Here is an 18,601-nt window from a genome sequence, read left to right on the forward strand (position 1 = left end):
AGGGAGACGAGGAGGACGGGGACACAGAGGTGGTAGTGACTGTTGATATGTCTGCATCTGTGTGTTGCTTGGGTGAATGCTTGTGTTTTCTGTGGTGCTTATGTTTGGATGAGCTGGCCTTGGGTGTTGAGGTGTGTGCAGGCTGGTCTGATGGTGTGGATGGGATAGGTTGAGGTACAGGAGACAGAGAAAGGGTGGAGGCAGATAGAAGAGGGAGACTGGAGACAGGGACAATGGCTGCCGTCAGTGCTGAGGCCAGAGCAGTGAACGCTCGTTGATGGGCAGCCTGACCCGAATGAATGCCCTCCAGGTAGGCATTGCTCTGATGCACCTCCCTTTCCACCCCCTGGATGGCATTCAGAAGGGTAGTCTGCCCAACAATGACCGTCCTCACCAGGTCAATGAGCTCCGCACTGAGGGCAGCAGGGGTAACAGAGGCAGGGGCTGAGGTGCCTGGGGCGAAGGAGACGCGCGCCTTCCTGGCCGAGCGGCCACGGAACGAAGACTGAGGGGCTGCTGGGAGGGCGGTGCTGGTGCGCTGGGTGGCGGCTGTACCTGTTGTTGCGGGGGGCACAGATGGTGCCGCCCCCGCTAGGGAGCTCCCAAACGAGGACGTGTCCGTGTCGCTGGTGTCTCCACCGGCCCCCGTTGTGGTGCTCCCCTCGCCCTCCGGATCACTGGTGCCCTCGGTGTCTGTGTCAGTGCCCACCGGGGCCTGGTGACCTGCAGCTCCCTCCTGCTCCGACGCCAAATCTCCTCCGCCTGATGATGCTAAAACACAAGAAGACAAAGATTTAGGGTGGGGGGAGAAATTAAACAAAGTTGAGTGCATGCCTTAGCAATACCCTTTGCGGAGAGGACAGACACAGGTGCCTCGTGCACTAAGTCGCGAACTTGGGGTACACTACTCAGTACTTCTGACTAGGCAAACAGGTCTAGGGACAACACACGCGCACATGTGTGATGCTGGAGCATGGGTAGCTGCACTTGGCACCCTACAGAGGTGGGGGGCGGGGGCACAGGGTCATGCCTAAGGGAGCGGACTACACTACAGAGAGCGCCCGGGCCTAATGTCACCCACAGCCCTCCTCCCCCACCCAGACACCTCCAATGCGCATACAGATAGGAGAATGTGCGGATACTCACCCCCTTGTGTCTGCTGTGCTGTCCTCAAGCGCCCATCCAAATTAGGGTAGGCCACCGCCAGGATCCGGGACATCAGGGGGGTCATGGTGCGACTGGCACCCCTCCTAGGTCGGGAGGCCATCCCCAGCAGTGTTTCTGCGGCCTTCCTCGTTCCGCGGCGGATGTCCTCCCACCTCTTGCGGCAGTGGGTGCCCCGTCTGTTGTGGACCCCCAAGTTCCGGACTTCCTCGGCGATGGCACGCCAAATATCGATTTTCTGGTGGGCGCTCACCTGTTTGACATGTACAGGGTGGGAAAGAGAAACCGTCACATATCTGCATGTTTGGAGTACATGCCCCCCCCTCCCCAACCTTGTCATGGTTCCCATTCTCTCATCTGTCGTGCGTTGCACTCCCCATTCCCTCCACACCCCACCAACTTACATCCCCCCCCCTCCACACAGGCATAACCCATTCAATGTGCACTGAGTGTACTCACCTGTTGGTCTGGAGGACCGTAGAGTTGCGCATACTGGGGGAGGACCCCGTCCACGAGCTTCTCCAACTCTTCTGAACTGAAGGCGGGGGCCCTTTCACCAGTAGCAGCAGCCATTGTCACTTCCAGACCGAGTTCACAGCAGCACTTGCAGTATAGGTCCTCTCCTGTGGATGATCAGGTCTCGAATGATTGAGCAGATAGAAAATGGCGGTCACGCCCGCGGCGGTGCGTACCGCGGCGGTGCGTCCCGCGACCGCCGGCGCACATCGTCATTGGCTCCTGAAACCCATAGGCTTCAATGTTAACCAATGCGTCTTCGCACAGCGGTCTTCGACCGCCTACCGCCACGGTGTGCCCCGCCAGCGCAGTGACCTCACATCCCATTGTCCCACCTCACAGGTCAGGCATCGGCCATTTCAAGGGCCCACATGGCTTAGGGCCGTATTTATACTCCGTTTGCGCCGAATTTGCGTCGTTTTTTTCGACGCAAATTCGACGCTAAACTAACGCCAACTAACGCCATATTTATACTATGGCGTTAGAGGCGAATAGCGCCAAAGTTCCCGGAATGTGCGTCATTTTTTAGCGTGAACCCCTTCCTTGCGTTAATGATATGCAAGGGAGGCGTTCCCGTCTAAAAAATGACTCCCAGGCCTTTACGTGGTATTTATACTCCCGGGCAAAAGAGACGCCCGGGAGTGGGCGTGGCTAAAAACGGCGCATTTGCGCCGCTTTTTAACGCCTGGGTCAGGCATGGCGTTAAGGGACAAGTGGGCTCAAAATGAGCCCAGAGTGCCCTCCCCTGCCCCCAGGGACCCCCCCTGCCACCCTTGCCCACCCCAGGAGGACACCCAAGGCTGGAGGGACCCACCCCAGGGACATTCAGGTAAGTATTTTTTTATTTTTTTTTAATAATTTTTTTTGGCATAGGGGGGCCTGATTTGTGCCCCCCTACATGCCACTATGCCCAATGACCATGCCCAGGGGACAGAAGTCCCCTGGGCATGGCCATTGGGCAAGGGGGCATGACTCCTATCTTTACAATGATAGGAGTCATGTTGATGGGGGATGGGCGTCGAAAATAAATGGCGCAAGTCGGGTTACGACGATTTTTTCGACGTAACCTGACTTGCCCCATTTTAAGACGCCCATGCGCCATTTTCCCCCTACGCCGGCGCTGCCTGGTGTACGTGGTTTTTCTCGCGCACACCAGGCAGCGCCGGTCTGCTTGCGCCGGCTAACGCCATTCAATAAATACGGCGCCCGCATGGCGCTTCAGAATGGCGTTAGCCGGCGCAAAACTTTTTGACGCTAAACTGCGTTAGCGCAGTTTAGCGTCAAAAAGTATAAATATGGGCCTTAATTTCTAATGCGTCACACAGGCCTAGGCCTTGCAATGGCACACATACAAACATATCAAACCATACATTTACCTGTACTGTGCAAGCTGTGTTGTACGTACCTGTGAGTGGATTGACTCTGTACTCCATATTCTCCTTCCTAGGCACCGTCCGCTGGGACTAGCGATGAGAAGGAGGAATCCTTGCGTGTACCGGCCGCTGGTGGACCTGTCCACAATGGAAGAACGCAACATAATACTACGATACCGACTTGACCGAGCCTCCATCCATGAACTGTGTGCCCAGCTGGAGCCAGCCCTGATGTCCCCCATCCGCCAACCCACAGGAATTCCCCCTCTAGTGCAGGTTCTGTCTGTCCTCCATTTCTTTGCAACTGGCTCATTCCAGACAACAGTGGCCATGTCATCTGGGATGTCTCAGCCTATGTTTTCCAAGATCTTATCCAGAGTGTTGTCTGCCCTGATGAAACTCATGCGGAGCTACATCATTTTCCCAGAGGAGGGTGATTTGCCTACAGTGAAAGCTGATTTCTATGCCCTTGGACACATCCCCAACATCATTGGTGCAATTGATGGGACCCATGTGGCTTTAGTCCCCCCAAATGACGATGAACAGGTGTACAGGAACAGGAAGAATTACCATTCAATGAATATCCAGGTGGTCTGTTTGGCTGACCAGTACATCTCCCATGTAAATGCCAAGTTCCCAGGGTCAGTGCATGACGCATATGTTATGCGAAATAGCAGCATTCCCTATGTGATGGAACAGCTACAGAGACAGCGTGTGTGGCTAATAGGTGACTCTGGTTACCCCAACCTGCCGTGGCTATTGACCCCAGTGAGGAATCCCAGGACCAGGGCAGAGGAACGGTACAATGAGGCCCATGGGCGTACTAGGAGGGTGATTGAGCGAACCTTTGGGCTCCTGAAGGCCAGGTTTAGGTGCCTGCATATGACAGGTGGATCCCTAATGTACTCACCAAAGAAGGTGTGCCATATCATCGTGGCGTGCTGTATGCTCCACAACCTGGCTTTGCGACGCCAGGTGCCTTTCCTGCAGGAGGATGGTCCAGATGGTGGTGTTGTAGAAGCCGTGGAGCCTGTGGAGAGTGAAGAGGAGGAAGACTCTGAGGACGACACAGACAATAGGGACAGAGTGATACAACAGTATTTCCAGTAACACACAGGTAAGAATCACCCACGCCATTTCACAGTTGCTTATAGCCTCCTGCATCTGTACTTTCTGTAGTTCCCCACAGATGTTTTTCATTAATTTTTGCCTTTCCCTTCCCTTCTCAGTGCTGTCTGACTCAGTACCTGACTTCTGCTTGGTTCGCCCATGAAATACAGCGTATTGACATTGGTATGTTGTCATGACTAATTGACAGAACAGAAATTGAACAGTAATATGTAATACATTTGTTAATAATACAGCATGACTCAAAACAGATTTGAGTGCAAAATGTGATTTATTTACAGTGCTAGATATCGGTACATGTGATTCTAAGGGTGATGGGTGGGGGTGGAGGAATATCCATGGCAGAGTCCAGTTCTCAGTCTCACAGGTGCATTGTCCTTTTGCCTGTGGAAGGATGGAGCATAGGCAGTTCATGGTTGGACAGGGTGGCAATGTGGGACAGTGGGAAGACTTGAGGGGGTATGTCCTGCTGGCGGGGGTCTTGACATCCTACTCTGTCTTTTTTTTTGGTCTCAGGCTCCTCTTACGGGGTGGTTGTTCTTCAGCAGGAGGTGGGGTTCTGGGGGGCTGTTGAGGTGTTGGGACCTCCTGTCCACTAGCGCCGGCGGAGGTGGTAGGCTGTTCCTGGTCCGGGCTAGTGACAGGGGCCCTGTGTGGTGCACCATGGTCCCGCAACGCGTCCTCTATCCTGTTGAGGGCCAGGACGATGGTCCCCATTGCGGTCCCGAAGATTCTCAGCTCCTCCCTGAACCCCATGTAGCGTTCCTCCTGCTGTGCCTGGATCTCAGTGAACCTGGCCAGTACCGTCGCCATTGTTTCTTGGGAGTGGTGGTATGCCCCCATGATGGTGGTGAGGGCCTCTTGGAGAGTGGGTTCCCTGGGCCTCTCCTCCCCCCCTGTCGCACAGCAGCCCTCCGAGCTGCCCGGTTTCCCCCGGCCTCTGTCCCCTGGACGGTGTGCCCGCTACCACTGCCCCCAGGTCCCTGTTGGTGTTGGGGTGTTGGGTTAGCCTGGGTGCCCTGTAGTGGCAGACACACCGCTGATTGAGCTGTCCTAGAGACAGAGGCATGGGCCCGCTGGGTGGGAGCTGTGCTGGTGTTGGCAGAGGGGGTCGGGTCTGGTGTGGCCTGTGGCTGCCTGAGAGGAACCGACTGCCCAGAGGTCCCCGATGGTCCGGGCTGGTCATCAGGTTCACTGTCGACAGAGCTGCTATCCTCAGTGTGGGCCTGTTCCGGTGGTGGGATGGACACTTCTGGACCCTCCTGGCTGGTGTGTTGTCGTTCGGGTCCTGCATGGGGTAAGAGAGTTTGGTTATTGTTTCTGTGTGTGCAATAGCGTGCGTGTTATGGGTGCCCTTGTCCCCCAGTGCAGGCATTCCCTTGAGGGAGGTGTTGTGAGGGTAGTTAGTGGGGGGGGGGGTTAGTGCAGTGGTCATGCTTAGGTGATGGGTGCCCATGATTTGTGTTGGCATGCAGGAGTTGGTGTTGGGATGGGTGGGTTGTGCTGGTGAGACATTGTCAGGGAGGATGTGTGCTGGGGGGTTGGGGGTGAGGGTGGGGGTGTGGGTTGGCATGCTGGTGGGGTGGGGGGATATAGTAGTTGAGATTGGACTTACCAGAGTCCATTCCTCCAGCTACTCCTGCGAGGCCCTGAGGATGCAGGATGTTCAAGACGTCTTGCTCCCACGATGTGAATTCGGGAGGGGTGGGTGGGGGTCCGCCGCCATTCTTCTGGACCGCGATGTTGTGCCTGGAGACCATCGATCGGACCTTCCCCCGTAGGTCGTTCCATCTTTTGCGTATGTCCTCCCTATTCCTGGGATGCTGTCCCACCGCGTTGACCCTGTCCACGATCCGCTGCCATAGCTCCGCCTTCCTAGCTATACTGGTGTGCTGCACCTGCGAGCCGAAAAGCTGGGGTTCCACTCTTAGGATTTCCTCCACCATGACCCGGAGTTCTTGGTCCGAAAAGCGTGGGTGCCTTTGGGGTGCCATGGGGTGGTGTGGGTGAGGTGTGGGGTGGTGTATGTGATGATAAGTATGTTGGTGAGTGGTGCTTTGTGCTACTATGTGGTGTGTGTGATGGTGTAGTGTGCCTCAGTGTGTCTTGCTTTGGATTGTCTGCTGTGTCTCTCTCTCCTTCTCTCAGTAATTATGGTCGCAGGGGTTTGTGGGTGATGTGGGTGTGTGTTTTATAGTTGGTTGATTGTGTGGGAGTGGTGTGTGTATGTGTATCAGGTGTGTGTATTTCAAATTGTCCAATGTGGCTGTGTTTTGGTGATGTGTGTGTATTCTGACCGCGGCGGTGTGTAGCGCCAATGGAATACCGCGTTTGAATGACCGCCGTGTGGATTCGTGGGTCGTAATGGCATGGGCGTATTTCTGTTGGCGTGACGGTGGAGGTTTGGTCATCTCCAGTTTATCGCTGCCCGCTGATGTGGCGGCCTGCAGTGGAGGACGGAATTTTGGAGGTTTGGCCGTTGTGGGTCAGAATGACCGTGGCGGTTAACCGCGGCCGCGGCGGTGTTATGGCGGTCTTCTGACCGGCGGTAAGGGCCTTTTACCGCCGAGGTCAGAATGACCCCCTTTGTCTACTTAGGCTGTTGCAATAGTGTTATCCTATACTACGGATACACCATACGGGACAGTTCCTTTTACTTTGGAAGAATACTTTTCTCTTTACCCTGAGGGACGCCCTTTCACACTGATGGAATACGCATTGTTTCTTTGATATAGTGGCACCTTTGGAGCCCTAACAGAAGAAATTGGGTCACTTAAATTATAGTTTTTGAGCCTTGAAGAAGTCAGTGAGGACGAAACACGTGTTGGCTGTTGCTTCACTCTCATGTATCTGTCATAACATATGGACTTGAGTACCAGATAGTTCCTACGCAATCTTCCTTACTCACTAAGGATTAAAACATCTTCTGCAAACTGATTCTGCTTGGATTTATCTCTTCTGGAGTGCCCTGGTTGCTCGTTTTTCGAATACTTCACTTGTGTTTGACCTAATGATATACAAAGTACCGCCATTTATAGTAAGAATCTAGGACACATGTAAGGTAAACATGACCCATGCCTTGTCTCTTATTTCCCTAATTGGATTATCATCAGGACAGAGATAGTAATGTTTCTCAGTGCGTGTTCAAAACTCTTACTTTTAACAAAAACTTCTCAATGTAGTGATATCATTTGATGTGCTATGGTGTAATACTTGGAATGATAAAAGAAAAAAACTTTTTTGAATTGTGAAGATATCATATTCTAACATGATCTTTGTGTCATGATATACACGCTATATATTTTCATGGCTCGGCTGTACCACAGCAGGGCACCACCAACATTAGAAAGTGTTGGTGGGGGCTGCAAGAGTACAGCAGACCCCTTTCCAGAAGTTTTCAAAGTGGCCCTATGTCTGCAGATCGAACAAATTATGTTCCACCCCAGGATTTTCATTATTTTTTAAAAGCACTCCCAAGGCTGGAGCCTTTTCTGTTCAGCTGAGAGTGCAGCTCCCTCTAGAAGTTGGTTCAATGGTTGAATTTTATATGCTCTGAAGGTGCATAGGAACAGAAACGGGCACATGTGGTGTTCAATTTGAATGCTTTATTAAACATATATGGGTGACAGTAATATAGGTTGAAATGTTTTGTTTGTAATAATTATTACATTTAGACATTGTTATTGATATTGATTTTTTTTTAACATGTAGTCATTGGTCTTTTTAATGTGGTGACCAATTGACAAAGCCAATAAGCTTGGCTTATATATTGATGTAGTGACTCCTTCACAAAGCCAATAGGCTTGTCTTATATACTGATGTACTGACATGTGACAAAGCCAATAGGCTTCTTTTATGTGAAGCAATACTCCCCTGCATTATGATGTGATATCTACCATAGGTAGGGAAGGTGGTACTGTGTTTTGGTGGTCATGACTGTTTAGTGGTCAAACCTGATTTCAGGGTGTCACCAAGATATTGTTATCTGCCTTATGTATATGTATGCGAATTAATGCATAGTGTTTACTGGCGTGTATAATAAATATACTTTTCGTTTCTCAAAGAAAAAGCACTGATCGGACACTCATTTACTGAGTGTTATTATTGCATGCCCACAAGTGGTGATTACTTGCTTCCCTCCCTATTAGGCTTTGGACTGCTCTGCTTCTCTACTCTGAGAGTGGAGCACTACAATGGGGTCTTCGTCCCATGTAATGGGAAATTGTAGACCCATCACTTGCACAGCTAATAACCCAATTTCTTAAAATGTGGTAAAATATAAAGAGTGAAAAATGGGTGCAAGAGAAACCTATGTATTGCTAAAATGTGTACCAAATATTGAGTTTAGAAGCACTGATATCTTTATGTTTATATTTATGGGTACCCATACTAACCTGTGATTCAGAGGGCATTTTGCGGAATGTCTTCTTTCTTGCACGCTGGCTTAAATTTGGAAGGCACAAAGACAGAGAAATCGAAATTTGTGATAACAAATGTTCTACTATTTGGTGTGTTCTCACTGTCTCCTGATAAAAATGATACCTTGTTTATGTGGCTGGGTCTGGGGCCTACAACACAGTGCACCCCAAAACCTGACCTCAAGACTTTGGGGGTCATTCCGACCTTGGCGGGCGGCTACCGCCGCCCGCCAGGCGGAAACCGCCATGCGGCCGCCAATGCGGCCGCCAATGCGGCCACACTCCCGCGGCCCCCATTCCGACATTCCCGCTGAGCCGGCGGCCGCAAACCAAGTTTGCGCCCGCCGGCCCAGCGGGAATGAGGCCGCAACACAGGAGCCGGCTCCTAATGGAGCCGGCGGTGTTGCGGCCGTGCGACGGGTGCAGTTGCACCCGTCGCGCTTTTCACTGTCTAATCTGGCCGGGGCCCTGTTAGGGGGCCCCTGGACACCCCTTACCGCTAGCCTCTTCCTGGCTGTGAAAACTGCCAGAAACAGGCTGGCGGTAAGGGGGTCATAATCCCCAGGGCAGCGCTGCTTGCAGCGCTGCCCTAGCGGATTATCACCGCCGGGGCATAAACGGCGGTAAACCGCCGGCCCCGGCGGTGCGACCGCGGCTATACTGCCGCGGTCAGAATACAGAAAAAGCACCGCCAGCCTGTTGGCGGTGCTTTGGTCTTTTTTGCCCTGGCGGTCTCGGACCGCCAGGGTCAGAATGACCCCCATAGTTTCCCCAGCAGAATCCATGCTGTCTTTATTACACGTGAAGCTGTGGAATTTGGGCCCTAGCTCAGCCGCCACCAAGGAAAACCTACCATGCCCAGACATTTCTGAAAACTAGACTTTCATAGTACCAGATGTGAGCAAGACTAGTCATGCATTAGCCATGCCTTATTCCTCCCCTTTCTGAGTGATTTCAGAGAAGTAGTTATTTTCTTTTCATCATGGTACCAGTTTGAATCATGTCATGTCTTTGAAACCTTGTGTAACTTGGCAACTCATTTATTAACACAATGGCAATGTTTAACGCAGATCTAGACCAATGCTTGTTGTCAAAATAACTTCTGAACACTTGGCCCTCACCCAGATAATCCAGGAAGCACATGTCAACTGTCTACAACCAGCTGTGACCCCCTGACCTGCCGTAAAGCCAGGAGTACACTCGACACAGCAGACAGCTCCACCAGCCTGCCTCCGTGACCCAGACCCTGCCCTTGCTGGTGTAGAAAGTTTGAGGCCCTCCACCACCCGCAGGCACCCGCCTGCGCCTCATCCCTGGTGCCTAGTGGTAGGCGTATCTTCCGTTTATTGTATTTTGCATTCTGTTTTTGCATTCTGTTTTTCCCTGTACTGTTGTGCTGATTTTTGTGCTTTTCTGCCCGTTTTGCCTTTATTTTGCCTGGTTTTGTTTTTCTGACTCTTGCCGGTTTCCCTCATCCCTGCCGCTGCGTCCCCTGCGGCCCGCCCCCCTCGTGCCCCCATTTGCCACTACCTCCCACCTCCCAGCTGCTCCTCCCTCCCACCTCCCCTTCTTAGTGGTGCCCGCTGCGCGGTGCCGAGTGTGACTCCCTGACCTGCCATAAGGCCAAGAGTACACTCAACACAGCAGACAGCTCCACCAGCCTGCCTCTGTGACCCAGACCCTGCTGGTGTAGAAAGTTTGAGGCCCTCCACCACCCACAGGCACCCTCCTGCGCCTCATCCCTGGTGCCTAGTGGTAGGCGTATCTTCCGTTTATTGTATTTTGTATTCTGTTTTTGCATTCTGTTTTTCCCCGTACTGTTGTGCTGATTTTTGTGCTTTTCTGCCCGTTTTGCCTTTATTTTGCCTGGTTTCACTTTTCCGGCTCTGGCCGGTTTCCTTCGTCCCTGCCGCTGCGTCCTCCCTCCCACCTCCCCTTCTTAATGGCAGCCGCTGTGCCGCTGTGCGGCTGTGCAACTGGTGTGCCACAGGCAAGCCCGTCTGCGCCCGTCCGCGCCTGGACCGTGCCCAGCGCCCGTCCCCCTGGTCGACACACCTCTGTCGTCCCCATGCGCCTCTACTCCACCACAGAGCTCCGTGCTCTCAACCCCGGCCGGCACACCGCCTGCACCCAGGCCGACCCCAGACACACCCACAGACCTTTCACATGTCACTCATGCCACTTCTCCTGCACTCAAGCCAACAAACACCCCAACAACACCAAACACCCCAATCACCTCAGCTGCATCCTCCTCAAAACCCACTCCATCCACAAGAACGCCGTCGAGCTTTGGGACCTACTCACGACAGCCTCTCCAGACATCGCCTTCCTCACTAAAACATGGATGAACCCCTCATTGGAACCTGACATCTCCATAGCCATCCTGGAGGGATACAAAATCACCCGAAGAGACAGTATCAACAAACCAGGAGGAGGACTAGCCATAATACACAGAATTTCCATCAGGATTTCCACCAACACCAATGACACCCTGGACGCCACAGAGCACCTACACTTTCAGATACACATCAAGGCCAACACCACCTTGGGAGGAACTCTTGTCTACAGACCACCAGGCCCCAGTCCCCCATTCTGTGACACCATCGCCGACTCTATCAGCTCCCATGCCCTCGCCTCCACGGACTACCTACTCCTCGGCGACCTAAACTTCCACCTGGAGAGCACTAATGACTGCAACTCCATTGCCCTGCTGGACAACCTCGCAAACCTCGGCCTCAAGCAACTGGTCACTTCACCCTCCCACTCAGCCGGCCACACGTTTTACGCCATATTCTCCTCCAGCAGCTAAATCGCCTTCGCTCACACCACGAACTCCATTGGACTGACCACCACTGCGTCCACTTCTCCTTCCTGAAGCCCACCACCAACAACATCCTATCCCTTACCGCAAGTGGAACAGGATCTCCAAGGAACAACTGATCTCCAACCTCACCCAAGCTACACCACCCATTACCAACGACCCCAACGCTGCCGCCCTCAACCTCACATGATGGCTCGACATATGCGCTAACTCCCTTGCCCCACTCAAAAAAACCAACAACACCCGCATCAACAAGACAGCTCCCTGGTTCACCGCAGAACTTCAGACCTCCAAGCGAGAATGACAGAAAATTGAGAAAGCCTGGCACCAAGAACCATCAGTGAGCAACTTCTCCGCCCTCAAATCAGTCTTGCGAAAACACCACCAGCTCATCCGGACCACCAAACGATCTTTCTACAAAGAACGCATAGACAACAACGCAAACACAGCAAGGAACTTTTCACCATCATTAAAGAACTCACCAAACCCAAATCCTGCGCCATCGACCCTCCGCACTCGCAGTACCTCTGCAACTCCTTCTCCAGCTACTTCCACCGCAAGATCGCAGACATACACGAAAGCTTCATATCGTCGCCACCCACCATCACCACCACCGACGCAGCCAACCCCACAGGACCCTGCCGCACCAATGTACTGAACACCTGGACCCCCACCAACAATGAAGCGACCAGCAAAACCATGAGCTCCATCCACTCAGGCTCCTCATCAGACCCATGCCCCCACCACGTCTTCAACAAGGCCAGCCAAATCATCGCTCCCCAACTCCGGGCCGTCATCAACAGTTCCTTCGAGACCTCAACCTTCCCAGATATTTGGAAACACGCCGAAGTCAACGCCCTGCTCAAAAAACCCAAAGCAGACCCCAAAGACCTCACAAACTACCGACCTATCTCTCTGCTCCCCTTCCCCGTGAAGGTCATAGAGAAGATAGTAATCAAACAACTGTCCCACTTCCTGGAGGACAACAACATACTCAACGTCTCCCAGTCTGGATTCCGCCAAAACCACAGCACCGAAACCACCCTCATCGCCTGCACTGACGACATCAGGACCAAACTGGACAAGGGTGAAACCGTTGCCCTCATCCTTCTAGACCTCTCTGCAGCATTCGACACCGTATGCCACCAAACTCTTCGCACACGCCTCTTCGATGCCGGAATTCGCCACAAAGCCCTGGACTGGCTCACCTCCTTCCTCTCCGTAAGAACCCAAAGAGTTCGCCTCTCTCCATTCTGGTCTAAAGCCACCAAGACCATATGTGGAGCCCCCCAAGGATCCTCACTCAGCCCCACCCTTTTCAATATCTACATGGCTCCGCTCGCCAGCATCGTCCGCCCCCCACGGCCTCAACATCATTTCATACGCCGACGACACCCAGCTCATCCTCTCCCTCACAAGGAACCCATCTACCGCCAAGAACAACCTCCACGCCGAACTCCTCACCATCGCTAGCTGGATGACAGCAAGCCACCTCAAACTGAACTCAGGAAAAACCGAGATCATCATCTTCGGATCCAACAAAACAGCATGGAACGACTCATGGTGGCCTGCCACCCTAGGACCATTCCCGACACCCACGCACACAATCTCGGCATCATACTAGACTCGTCTCTCTCCCTGACTCAGCAAATCAACGCCATATCATCCTCCTGCTTCGACACCCTCCGCATGCTACGCAAGACCTTCAAGTGGATTCCAATAGAAACCAGAAGAATCGTCACCCACGCCCTCATCAGCAGCAGACTGGACTACGGCAACGCCCTCTACGCAGGGACCTCAGCCAAGCTTCAGAGAAAACTCCAGCACATCCAGAATGCCACAGAACATCTCATCCTCAACCTCCCTGTCCACAAGCACATCTCCACACACCTCAGATTTTCACACTAGCTGCCCATCAACAAAAGGATTGTCTTCAAAGTCATAATCCACACACACAAAGCCCTCCATGGCACCGGACTGGCCTACCTCAATGAACGAATCAACTTCCACATCCCGACCCGCAAGCTCCGCTCCACCAACCGCGCCCTCTCAACAGTCCCCCGCATCTAACGTACCACCTCTGGCGGCAAATCCTTCTCCCACCTCGCCGCCAAAAACCCAGAACTCCCTCTCCACCAACCTACGCAAGATCCAGGACCTCCTAACTTTCAGAAAGCACCTCAAAACATGGCTCTTCGAGCAGTAACACCCCCCTCCCTTCGCCTTGAGACCCTACTGGGTGAGTAGCGCTAAAGAAATTTGATTGATTGATTGAATGACCTGGGCCTCACCCAGGTAATTTAGGAAGCACATTAACTGTCGACAACTGCTGCTTCTTTAATTGATCCTCCTAATGGAAAAAAGACATTTGAGAAACATGTACAATTACAATACTGACTAACAAGTTCCATTGTTTCTCTCATGTGTTTCCTTGCACCTGGTTTGGGCTGGCTATAAAATCTGGCATATCAGACTAAATCCTGCTTAGCCTCATTTAACTTGGAAGCAAAGCTTACCGCTCCAGTCTTCGACAGACTTCCAGTCACAGCAGCAGTCCTCTCTTTGCAGCAGCATCCATACCTTCACAACCAACAACAGGCTTCTCCTCATAGAAATGCCCTTTCTGAGTTCCAACCTAGTCTTTCCAATCTTCTCAGCAGTTAGCACAGTACCTGTAAAAGGTGGTAGCTTGCCATTCATCACTTGCATTGTGCTAGCTTGTGCTGGAAAAAAGATACAATTAATCCCAAATAAGGTAACACAGGTTTTTCTGTTTAATTTGGGATCTTGATCAGCACTGATTAATCAAACTTACCTAAAGCCAGCAATAATATTCAGATCAATCTTGTGACTGAAAAGACATTAGAGAAAAGTTGTATTTCTTGCAATAGCTGCCCCTTCCAGGATCTTGTGCTCATAGTTGGTTTTCAATCTGTGTTTCTCGGTCAGAATCTGATGCTGGTGTTCTAAAGACTTTTGGGACAATTGAGAACTATAAACTGATTGTCATTCCATATTTGCATCTGAACCTTGAACTCTTGAGACTCTGAACTGCTGAAGGATTTGAAGTAGTTTTGTTGTGATTAACCCAGCTATTTTCTCTATGTGAAATCCTTGGTCATGATAATCCCAGTTCATGATAATTCCTAGATAATTCTTGAATCACACTGGGAATGTTTCTAGTGTGAATTATTGGTATGTTGATTTGAAGTTAGGTAATCCCAAAGATCCCTGTTTTAGAATAATCCTGATTGCCAGTATCCTGAATCCAGAACCAGATATCCTTGAGCCCAGCAGTGCCCACAGTTGAGAAATCTGAATATGCAAAGTCCTGGTAATTCTCTCTTTCTCTCTCATCCCAACCCCACTTCCCCATGGAAACTCTTGGGGTTGCACTGTGTCCTTCAATGCTGTCCTGTCAGTTATCATTGGGATTCTGGGATTATCATCACCCCATCAGAACCACCTGGAATTCAGTTGAGTGGCTCGCAACATAGACACACTGGGATGTCCAGGGTGGTGTGACCTGTGTGGTTCTAACAAGGTTCTTCATTTTTTACCCAGAAGCCCTTGCAAACCTCCAACTGTGACAAAAACACACATTGTCTTCATGATAAAAATGGTACCTCACTTGTGTAGGTAGGCCTAGTGCCTGCAACAGCAAAGAGCCCAAAACACAATGTGGAAACATCAACATTTCCTATGGAAAAAATGAAATAACCTGATATAGGAAAGAAGATAACTACGGTATTTGGGACCGGGATCGGTGGACACCTAGGAAAAGTGATCAAACCTAGACATTTCTAAAAACTAGAGAATGAGGGGAGTCCAGGATGGAGTCCCTTGCGTGGATCCAATGAGGTTTTCTTCCCCACAATTCCCTGCAAACCTCTAACTTTGCCTAAAATTACACATTTTCCTTGTATTTCAGTGACAGAAATTTCCAGATTCGAAAGGAATACACAAAGTTCCTAACACCTAGAGTTCCTCTCTTGCCCCAATAAAAACGCAACCCCACTTATGTGGCTGGGTCTAGTGCCGGCAACAGAAACAAGTCCAACCAGGGTCAATGTGAGATCCTCATGTGGATTCACATTTCTCGTTGGTGCCAACTTGGGCCTACTGGGCCCTATGATACACAATGACAATTGGGCCTGCTTCTGTTGAACACCGTATAATGCTAGATTAGCTAGGCCTTTGAGATGTGTTTATCTCTCTTGGAATGCATTATACTGCAAGGCTTGCTAAGGTTACAGCCATCATGAGACATCACTGCATGCTAGCTTGAGCAATCCTCACTTTCAAAAGTACTAACGTAAGCACTTATTGTTCCTATTTCTCTTAATATCTCTTAATATAGATGTATCACGTGCTATTAGATTCATAGGACATATTGTGCAAGTTCCTTGTCTATGATCTTAACCCTTATGTGGAGCGTTATGAAGAATAAATTATAAATCACATGTGCTCTATTGCAAATTTGATCATGTGTCGGTATCAAGAACCAATGAAATGTATTAATGTTCTTGTGGTTTAATTGTTTAAAAGATCATGTACTACTTCCTCTTTTACTGTTCGAGCTGGACTTAGGCTGCTCAGTCTCCATGTACATGTATTTCTTATTAAAGAGCGGGCTGGTCTTTGGTTTGTTTCCTGAATTGTCTGGATCTGATTTACATATGAGTTGGCTTTGACATCTTGGTGGAGAATGCAGTGTGTGGATTGACGGTCTCCCCTGCCTGGCTCTGAGCTGTTTGGGGGGGGGGCACCCGGCTCTTGTGGGGTTCCCTGCCTTGCTCGGCGTGGCTTTCCCTGGAAAGGGTGCCAGTGCTGTGGTGAGTCTCTGTCACTTCCTGGTCCCCTCTTGTTTTGCCTGTATGCTTTGGCTGTGTCTCAATAAGTGGGGAGTGGAGTGATAAGGGGTGAAGTTGCTTCTGAGGTTTCTCATGTCCCTCCACCGTGGACATTGTTTTTTGTTTCTGGCACTTTTTCTGCTCTGCCGTCACTGGCATGCCCGTAGTGCCACCCCTGTTCAGGTGGCTACTCCTGCTTTTCCATTGGTGGGCGTCCACCACGTGTCGGATTCTGTGGTTGTGTGCTCCTTTCTCTCTTCACTTGTCAATTACTTACCCCTTTCTTTCTGGGCTAATACTGTTTTTTTTCCCCTCTGCCCCGGTAGAGCAGGCAGGGAGTGCGCTGCTGATTTGCCTCTCACCTCCTCGGTTTGGTTCTTCTGTGAACCACTCTTCTGGACGCCTGGTGCCCGGGTGGCCTCCGGATTGTCCCCAGGGATTTTTTGGCCCTGGGTGCAAGAGGTGGGTGGCGGGAGGGGTATTTAGATTGTTTTATAGTACCTGTGTTTTGCATGTTGCCATTCATCACATTGTAGCATTGTGTTGTTTTCCATACTGTTCAGTTTTGAGCGTCTGTTCTATCGTGGTAAGGGCCTCTTTTTGACATTGCAAGGAAAATGACAGTATTGTTACTGTGGCTTTGCGGACATGTGTTGTTGTTACAATCCCGTCTACATTCTAGTAGCATATGGGATGTCCCTTGAATGAGAGGCTGTCCTGTATGTGGAGGATAATATAAAAAATAAAAAATGCCTGAACTGAAGAATGGTTTCCTCCACATGGTGGGGGGGGGGCTGACAAGGGCATGGAAGATTGGAGGACGAAATAATTAGAGATAATAGGGGCTTACCAAGCTCCCTTCCTGTGGCGAGTGCACACTCACGGGAACAAACACATCAATTTTGCTTGAGGACATTTTGATAGGCAGGATGGGAAATACACTACAGGCTGAGGGCACCACAACAGGGACCAAACACTCTGAGCTGCCTGCACAGCAGCAGGCAGAGACGGAACGTGAAAGCCGCACCCTAGCATGGCGTTTGATGGATGAGGAAGTGAAAGAAAAAAAAAAAAGAGAAAAAGGTAAGAGACCTTATGAAAGAATCAGACAGTTATTCCTCAACCGGGGTAAAGAGGAAGTGGCTAACGCCATCAGAAAACATGAAGAGACGTACGAACAGATATCAAATGAAATGTAAGGGTGAGTTGGCAAGGGGCATGAGGGATCACACAATTTACTATGGGATATATCCATGTATGCACATCACACGATCCATAACATCAAGATGTGGAAGGAGGTGCTTAGCAATACAAACACACAGCTGGAGATCACAAGACACAGTCTCTCGACGTACATAAAAATGTACAGAGTTAAACAGAATAATAGTAATGGGAGGGCTGTTTTGCCTGTGTAGAAATACATTGTTATTATTACATTCTTATTATTAACCCCTTCGCTGCTAGGCCTTTTCCCCCTCCTGTGCCAGGCCTTTTGTTGCCTATTTGGGGCAGTTCGCGCTTAGGCCCTCATAACTTTTTGTCCACATAAGCTAACCAAGCCAAATTTGCGTCCTTTTTTTCCAACATCCTAGGGATTCTAGAGGTACCCAGACTTTGTGGGTTCCCTTGAAGGAGGCCAAGAAATTGGCCAAAATACAGTGAGAATTTCGTTTTTTTCAAAAAAATTGGAAAAAGTGGCTGCAGAAGAAGGCTTGTGGTTTTTCCCCTGAAAATGGCATCAACAAAGGGTTTGCGGTGCTAAACTCAGCAGCTTCCCAGCTTTCAGGAACAGGCAGACTTGAATCAGAAAACCCAATTTTTCAACCCAATTTTGGCATTTTACTGGGACATACCCCATTTTTGCAATTTTTTGTGCTTTCAGCCTCCTTCCAGTCAGTGACAGAAATGGGCATGAAACCAATGCTGGATCCCAGAAACCTAAACATTTCTGAAAAGTAGACAAAATTCTGAATTCAGCAAGGGGTCATTTGTGTAGATCCTACAAGGGTTTCCTACAGAAAATTACAACTGAAAAAGAAAAATATTGAAATTGAGGTGAAAAAAACATAAATGTTTCTCTACGTTTTACTCTGTAACTTTTCCCTGCAATGTCAGATTATCGAAAGCAATATACCGTTACGTCTGCTGGACTCCTCTGGTTGCGGGGATATATAGGGCTTGTAGGTTCATGAAGAACCCAAGGAACCCAGAGCCAATAAATGAGCTGCACCCTGACGTGCGTTTTCATTCTATACCGGGTATACAGCAATTAATTTGCTGAAATATAAAGAGTAAAAAATTGCTATCAAGAAAACCTTTGCATTTCCA

The sequence above is a fragment of the Pleurodeles waltl genome, chromosome 4_1 (assembly GCF_031143425.1).
Source record: "Pleurodeles waltl isolate 20211129_DDA chromosome 4_1, aPleWal1.hap1.20221129, whole genome shotgun sequence".
Taxonomy (NCBI): Eukaryota; Metazoa; Chordata; class Amphibia; order Caudata; family Salamandridae; genus Pleurodeles; species Pleurodeles waltl.